An 8,693-nucleotide genomic window follows, 5' to 3' on the forward strand; every position below is an offset into this window, starting at 1 on the left:
CATGTTATTTGTAAGCTTAATTTTTTCTAGCCAATGTTGATCGAGTAGTTTTATTTATCGTCTATAGTCTTCTAATGCATTTCTCGCTACTAGAACATTTTGTTCTGCGATGCTAGAAATTCGATATAAAACTGATTATAAAGGACAATTAAAAAAGTCGTGAATCCGTATAAGAATTACCAAATGAACGAAAATCTTCTAAATTATTTTGTAATTTGTAATCGTAACGATTTATTTCAATTCTCCTCTCGACAGAAGAATGTAATATATATAGATAATAAATGTATCGTGAAAAGGGTTAAAAAGTTAAGAGCCTCACGGATTTACAAATTTAGCGCTTCGATTTCCGAAATCGACCATGCCATTCTCCAAAAAATAGTCTTTCGTGTAACCGGCAAGGCCGGAACACGATGCGACGGAGCGGACCGCCTTGTGTTGTCCGTATTTTACTTTGTGCTCGGTGCGTAAGAGGATTATATACTTTCCGCATGGAGACGGAGATAGGTGTTCGTAAACGTAGGCGAAAAGAGAAAGAGACTCGCGGGAACGATCTGAGAGGGCGAGCGTTTGCCGAGAGACATAGAACGAGACAGCCATCCAGTATACGAAAGACGCCGGAAGATAGAAGATAGAGAGGGGTGGTGGTTGAACAGGGAGGTAAGTGGTGAGTATGCTTCACTTTTCACGGGGGCGCCATTGTTCCCTATTATCCGGCGTGATTAGTCGATGATGCAGGTAAGCTACCACGGGGGGTCCCATTATACTGCCGGCAGAACTACTCAGTCATCCGCGAACTGCGTGAGTTTCGCCTGGAATATTGCGACCATCCTCTAGCAACGTGTCCTCTGTCCCTCCTCTTCTGTTCCTCGCATTCTACCTTCGTCTTTCAACCAGTTAGACGGATCGGTATTCTTTTTCGCAATGGTCCTTCAATGGCCACCGATGCTTCTTTCTCGTCTGTTTCGGAGGCTGCCACCGAAATCGGTCGCCCCGCCGACCTGCTGTGAAATTTATACTCTTACCATGGGCCGCAACAATGATCGTGGCCTCTGCCGGCCGTTTTTGCACGGCCGATTTGTATTATCGTGCCGAAGCCGCCCTTTATCCCCGGAACGCGAATCTGCTTTGCCGAGTAATTAGACCGTGCGCCCACCGTATCATCGCTCTCTTTCTCTCTCGCTCTCTCGTTCGCTCTGGAAAATGTGCACCTGGAAGATCGATCGGGAGGATCGATCGACGACCACGTTTAGCGGGCGACGAGATCGTGGGCGATCTCTGCCGTGGATACGGAAGAGGCTGGTTTTTAGCAGAGACGCTAATTGCGCCGGGAATTTGGTGCAATTGATGAAGCTCGTTTCTCAAATTATTGGAGATTATATTCCACTTATGAATACGTAAAGAGATGATTTTCGTAAATAGCTGCATAGGTATTATACGCGAGAACGAGTTGATTCGAGTTGTTACACCACGATTGTTCCTTCCGGTTGGATGGCTGTTGTTTCAGTGGGAAACTTAATCGCGTGATCGAACACTCATAACACACGACACCCCCGCGCGTGCATCACAATGGTGGAACGAGACGGAAGAACGTGGCAAGGCGGCGCTCGACAGAGATCGATCAGAGTCGAACAACCGTGACATAATACCTTTAACGAGGGATACACGCAGCTGACAGGTAAAGAAGAAAAAAGAGGTTGGGAGTGCGGAGGGAGGGGTGGAGGGAGGAGAAAGATTTCAAGAGCAGCGGTTAGATAACAAGCGATTAACGGCCGGTCACACAGCTTGAAACCTGGTGGATGGGATAGGGGAGGGACATAATGGCGACGGAGGTAAACGAGGAGCTACCGAAGGTCGTGGAACAAGGCAACGAGAAGAAAAGCCACGGTTCGCCTGCCGGCTCTAATACCTTACATTAAATCCGGAGAGAGAGTAAGCGACTAATTACTTGACGCCGTTCACAGTAAACGCGAATTAAAAAGGAACCGGTGGCTCATTTTTGCGAGCAAGAGGAGAGGAGACGTTGCTTTTGTCTTGTTCGAGATGGAGCGGTGTTGGTGTCCCTCTACTGGTTCCGCGCTACTTTCGCCGAGCTAATCTCCGTGCGAAGACCGATCGAAGCGGACGTCCAGATCCGCCGGAAAAAGGAACTAGCTCGGGGCTCGCTGGCCCGTGCTCGATCTCTCGTGAAAGAACCGACGCGAGAGAGAGATCCTCTCGTCGTCCCGGCCAAACGACCGCTCACTCGAGGAAAATTAAACGGCCGGACACTCCTCGATCGATTCGTTTACCTAGGAATTATTCAAATAAGAGGATATTCTAACTTCAGGAATTTCTAATCTATTGTACAAGGAGGAGGAATTCAGGTCTTGGGAACAGTTGAGGGATTTAATATTATAGAAGCTATATCGGTATTGAATATTAAATGTTCCTAGACGCCTGTTGCATGGCTATCGACACTACCGCTCGATTTTCAATATTTTTAACGTGTTTGCGTTCGATATGCAAATCGAAGGCTGCGACATTTCATAACACTATGGAATGTATGCAAAAGAAACAATTTAGAAAAATATTAAGCGAATCCTTGGAATTCTCTTTTACAAGCACGACGTTAAAAACGCAGGATTTTTATAACATGTACCAATTTATCGATTAAATCGTTAATATTATCTCGTGACTTATGAACGAGAATCGTGTACAACGAAGTATATTTCCAAGAGGAATGGTAAAAAATCGCAATCTTTCTGAATGACCTAAACATGCACCCTACATTAGCCCTAATCTAGCATCGGTGATTACGTTATCATCTGACAAAATCATCGTCGACCACATCATCGCAGGCCGAAGGGTGACTAACTAACGTAAGAGATAATTTTTAATTCGGCGACCAGACTAAATTAAAATTGTGAGGACGATACAACGAGAGGGGTGACGAAATGTTGTGGTCAATAATGGCGTTTTCACGTTTTGACCGTCGACGCGGGGGATGCGATCTAAATTTCCGGGACGAACACCGGGGGTAGTGTTAATGGACGAGGGTTAGCGTATTCCCTAAGGACAATCGTGCCGGTCAAATTAGGTAACTTTCGTAAATAGCCCGGGTGTATGGTTTTTTGGTAGGGACTGCACGCCAAGAATTAAAGGTTGCTCATCCGTGCCAACTTTTTTCTTTTCCCGAGGTGTTTCTGTGGCCTCCCAATAATTGGAGTAATTACGGTATTCTCGATACCCGAGAAACCTAAGAAACGTAGGAAAAGAACGAGGCGTATATCGCTCAACAACACTCACATGCTTAAGTCGATTTGCAGTCAATGTGTAGAAATTAACGTCGAATTAATAATTCGAAGCAGCATTTGATATCTTTTCATGGACGCATCAGTCTGTAAATTTAATTCATCCATTAGTGAACCTAGCAAAATTATATTTTACTAGAAATATTGGTATATCTCGCAAGAATGTTGGTGTTGTTTATATAAATCTCACTTACAACATTGGTGATTAGACGTACAGGTGAATAATTCGTTATAAAGCACGCAAACACGAGCTTTTATATTCGGCTTGATTACCAGCCGAGCAAAAATTATGGAATAAATGAGCGATCAGATGAAAAAGAGGCATCGTTATTTCGTCGGGGGGAACAATGCAAATGGACTTGTTTGCCGGCCGGTGCATTATGATTATTTTAATAAAGGAACATTCACCGTGTGTTCGATGAAAAAAGGGAATTTAACGAAAAATTCACGGACGAGCGCGATTATGATGGTACAATTACGTAAACAATACTTGTGCGCGAAAATAAGGCTGCGGCTCGTTACGATGGCTGCATAAATGTAATATTAATACAAAGGGAACAAAAATTGCCGGACATTTTACGAACGGGGATATCATTTTGTGCGAAAGCGAGTCGATCCATCAAAATGTTCCGATACCCGATTTCATTTAAAACAGCAAACGCACCTCCTCCCCCCGTCTGTTCTCCTTATTACAGCATCATAAATGAACAACAATTATTCGCGGTCTCGTGGCGAATACATCTCGCGATTAATTAAAAAAGTTCCCTACCTGTGTGCGGGGTAAAGTCTCTGCTCTTGCAGCACTAGTCAAGCGAAATAAAGAAAACAAAAAAAAAGAAGATAAAAAAGGAGAGAAAAGGGAGGAAGGGGATAGGAGAAAAAAAACGGAAGAAACGAATACATATCACGGCGTTGGTTTTTCGAAAAACTCAATCTTCGATATTCGTTTCACGAGAAGGGGAAACATTACGCTGTATCCATAATAGAACGCGTGCATTTCACAAAACCAATAAAAACGTGGCGAATAAAAGCAACCGAAGGTTCTCGCGGTATTTCGAATCGTATCTGATTCGAACGCGAAACTTCCTTTTAACTCTTTGTGTCTGAACGTTACCGTTCTCTATTCAATACCAGATTATTATTTGAATAAATTCGTAGGAAAAACGATTCATAACATGCTCTGGAGTTCTCATTAAATTTGTATAGAATGCGATAACAATGCTTTTAATGGTAGATAAGGTGCGTTTAGATAATGATAGGAAGGAATGATATTATATATAAAAGAGACCGATATCGCGTGAAAAATTATTCCCATCGATCTAACTTCCGTCGAAACCGCGACGACTGTGAAGTTCCTGCACATTCCCGTTGCCTTTTTCCGCGTACATTTTCCCGATGTATTGCGGACGGTTCCTCAACAGGATCGGAAGGAAGCCGGAAAAATTCCTCGGACCGAGCATTTGCCCATCCGAGTCCACGAAAAGTCGTAGTTTCGACCCTCGAGACTTAAGGCTTACACGCACACCCCTGTTAAAATGCGTGTCCGGCATGTACAAACTGTGCAACAAATTTTTGCCAAACGGATTCGCGAATTTGATACAATTCACGTGGAAATTTTTCGGACGATTGAAATCAAGTCGAGATCGGACGATTGTGATGATTAAATTGCGTGTTTAATGGAAATACGTTTAATCACGTGTCAGAAGAGGACTTTGGCCCTCGGCATACCTTATCGATCGGATCTGCACGTAATGCGGCATGAAAAACTAGAGGAGTTCTAAGAGGCCTCAGGGGAACATTAAAGTTAATTGATCTCCTAATTTGAGAAATTTCCACCAGTCCATAAACTCTCAACAGTCGCGCCGACTTTAACGCAACTTTCCGCGTAACCAACTATACGATCATCTTATGATCTTTAACCAATTTCGTGTTATCGTAAACGTCGATTGGTATAGTATAAAACATATCCCTGAACATCGTACTTCCTGCAAAAATTTCAACTATTGTTAGAAGACTTGTATATTTGAAATAACGCGAATCGGGTTATAATAATTCATTTAAATTGATATTAAATACGATACAGCAAGAGTATGCTGCTTATGTACCATTTGATCAAAAGATACGTGCAATTCGAAATTCATGATCTTTGTAAAAATCTATAAACATTCGTAGAACACGGCAGAATTAACAAGGATAATTCACCAGTATTACGAAAAATCGACCGATGGATTTCAAAATTTCAACAAGCAAAAATCGCTTTGGTTACGAATTCCCTAACAAACACGTCCGTACTAGAGTGACGATTCATCGACGGCGATAACCTGCGCGACAACTCCCCCAAGTATCGTTTCCATTTCGGCCAAGCGCGTTTCGTGGCCGTCTCGTTTTATCCGGCGTTGCGCGGCGGCGGCGGCGGCAGCGGCGGCGGCGGCTCAAGCGATGGCGTCCGTTCCCCATTAATCCCACGAACCGTTCAGAAAACTTTTGAACGCGGCACGCGCGCGTGTGTGCGCGTTGTGCAAAGGCGAAAAGAAGACGGTCCGCGGGTTGGGATTTGCGTTTCGGGCCGTTTCTGGCAAACTGAGCGTGCGGGAGCAACGAGAGGCAAGCACAAGGAGGACAAGGGAGAGGAATGAGACGCGGAGAGACAGACTTTCTTTGCGAAACGCTGAAATGGAAGTCTTGCGCGCGCTCGCGATGATTACGCGCGCGAAAGAAAGAAAGAGTTGGAACAAAGAGAAAGAAGGGAAGAAAGGAAGGTGGAGACGGTACGAGAGGAGCGAAAAAGATAGTACACTACGACCTGGGTCTCCGTGATATTGCCGCCCGGCTAAATGAAACCGCACGTGAAAAAACGCCGGGAGAAAGGTGCAAGAGCGCTCCGTCGACGCTCCGGCGAATCGTCATCCCGACGCCTACTCGTTCGATTTTCTCTGTCGCCCACCTCTATCTCGTCCCATCCCAGCAGCCGCCTGCCACCCTCTCGATTCGGAAAATTCCAACCTTGCACTGGAACGCGTCGCGAATGTTAAATCGAGCTCGACTCGGAGCCGGGCATCGACTTCTATTATCGACCGCTGGATTAATCAACGCACTTCAGATCGTTCCCGGATTGATTGGTTTACCGAACTGCAAGTGGTTGAATTGGCAAAGGCTTGGCTTGGTTTTAGAACGAGTTTCGTATTGGTCTTGAGTATTTCTTGGGGAAGATGCAAATTTTCTGCGCAGAATGCCAGAACGTTGAGTCATTTTATAAGAACGTGGTTTCAAAGGCTATGGAAAATTTCATCGTACGAATTTTTCTTCGATATTATCATCGGCATTGTATCGTATTCTCTATTCCCCGAGAGGGACTACTAATTTCTTTGATGGTAAAATGTCTCTTATAGCGTTTGACGTGCTCGATTATTTTCTCGACTAATCGATGAGAAACATGATTATTATCGAGATAATTATTTGAGAAGATAATCTTCGGGCCGTAGGAATGATCGTATAAACATTTCATGATCTTGTCCGTTCGGGAAGGAGTAACAGGTTCTGGATGGTGAAACGTTTACGTTACCATCTAATGGGATAAATAAAATGGTCATTAATGGGGGATGAATAGATCGATTGTGCATTGAGGCACTCTGGCATGAAAAGAATGTCTGATGAAGTTAGAAGCGTCTCCCTTCCGGTGTCCCCTGGCATAATACCCTTTCGAGTTCCCTTGATGGTATCTCCGAAAGGGGTGGTTTATGACTGCATTATTTGGCGCATGGTTAAGTTCATATGAATGTTATCTCGGCTTCTTGTTGTGAGAAGTAAGTCGACTTTCGTTCTTCGTCCCAGAGATAATCTCGAAACCTGACAAACTTACATCGACAATAAGAAAACCTGTAGCTATTGTAGCAGGAAAATTAAACAAGCGATATTCACCATATGCGGAACTTTGTAATAAAAAATTTCCCAAGCAACAAAAAAAAAAAAAAAAAAACAGAAGGAAGACATAAAGGGCAGGAAACATAACACAGTGGCGAATACAAAAGGAAAACAAACTGCATCTTGGTATCGGGCATTTTTATCCGCTCGCGGCGTTAAAAGGCTCGCGATCAAATTTTCCTTCTTTTCCAAGGGTCAGAGGAGAGCCGGCGTCGGGTTGCTGTGTGAGATAAAGACATTCCTGGAAAGCCAGAGCCCTGGCCGGCAAACAGGCCGCTCCATTCTCTGGCCGCCCGAGCGCGGTTGACCGTTGCCAAAGGATCGTTCATCGCGGAAACGAAAACGCGAATCGTTGAACGCGCGCTAGTAAAAAACGAGCCGCGCATACGCTCCTCCACACAACCGAGTAACGAGAAGAACGAGAGAGGGTGAAAGAGGTGGTTTAGGAAGGGGATGAAGAGACATACGAATGGAGAGATGAGGCGCGACAGAGAAACGAAAAGAGATCGAGAGAAGGGGAGTGAGTCGTTGGTTGGTACGAGGGGGGAGGGTGGTTGGTGGCGTTGGTGTGAGTGAGGGAGGGTCGGAGGGTGTGTGAGGGGCGGGGGCGGGCGGGTGGCGCGATCGATCGGATGGCTCTGGTTGCCTCCGGTTCAAAGAAAAGCCGGCGCGCGGAATCGGGTGCGGTAGGTAAAGCGTGTATACGCGCGACATCCGGCTAATCAGAAAATGTAGGAGTGCGGGAGACTAATAGAGAGTGAAAAGGCATCGAATAAACAAACAGCTTGCGGCGAGGATCGGGAAGCACGGACAGAGAAACGCGAAGACAAGATGAGAAGGAGAGAATGGTGGGTGTGCGGAGAAAACGAAGGGAGGAAAGGACGAATTCCTGGCGGAGAAGCAGCTGGTAAGAACCGAGGGTACAAGCGAGAGGAATCGCGCGAGGGAAACGAGATGAGAAGAAAATCGGAAAGAGAAAAGACGAACGACGAAAGAAGATGGGGGTCGAAGAAGAAGGAAGAGACGGCGCAGGCGAAAATTACTGGAAGAGTGAAGAAAGACGATAGACGAAGCGAGGATGCTCGAGGAGAAACGAAGCGAAGCGAGAGAGACGAGGGCGAGATAGGGCTATTAGGGTTGGGTATAGGCGCCGCCCCGGCTATTAGAGGGTTGTTTCACCCCTACCTCCCTCGACGGTGAAACGCCGCGGTACACGCAGACAGCCGACATATATACACATACGAATGGAGCACGCGTGTCCCCCTGTATACACAGCTACGTGTACTCGCCTCGTCGTTGTCCTCCTCCCTCTCCTTTCGCCGTTGTTTGTTCCTCCCTGTCGGTTTCCTCGACGTGTGATCACACGCACACACGTTAGGCCGCCTCCACGTGTCTAGGCACACGGTTGCGTTATATCGTGTGCACACGTTTGCACGCAGGCGGGGGCGTTTTGTACACGTACACGCGTGGTCGAGTCAGGTT

This window comes from Bombus flavifrons, chromosome 10 (assembly GCF_040668555.2).
Source record: "Bombus flavifrons isolate JBK064 chromosome 10, iyBomFlav1_principal, whole genome shotgun sequence".
NCBI lineage: Eukaryota > Metazoa > Arthropoda > Insecta > Hymenoptera > Apidae > Bombus > Bombus flavifrons.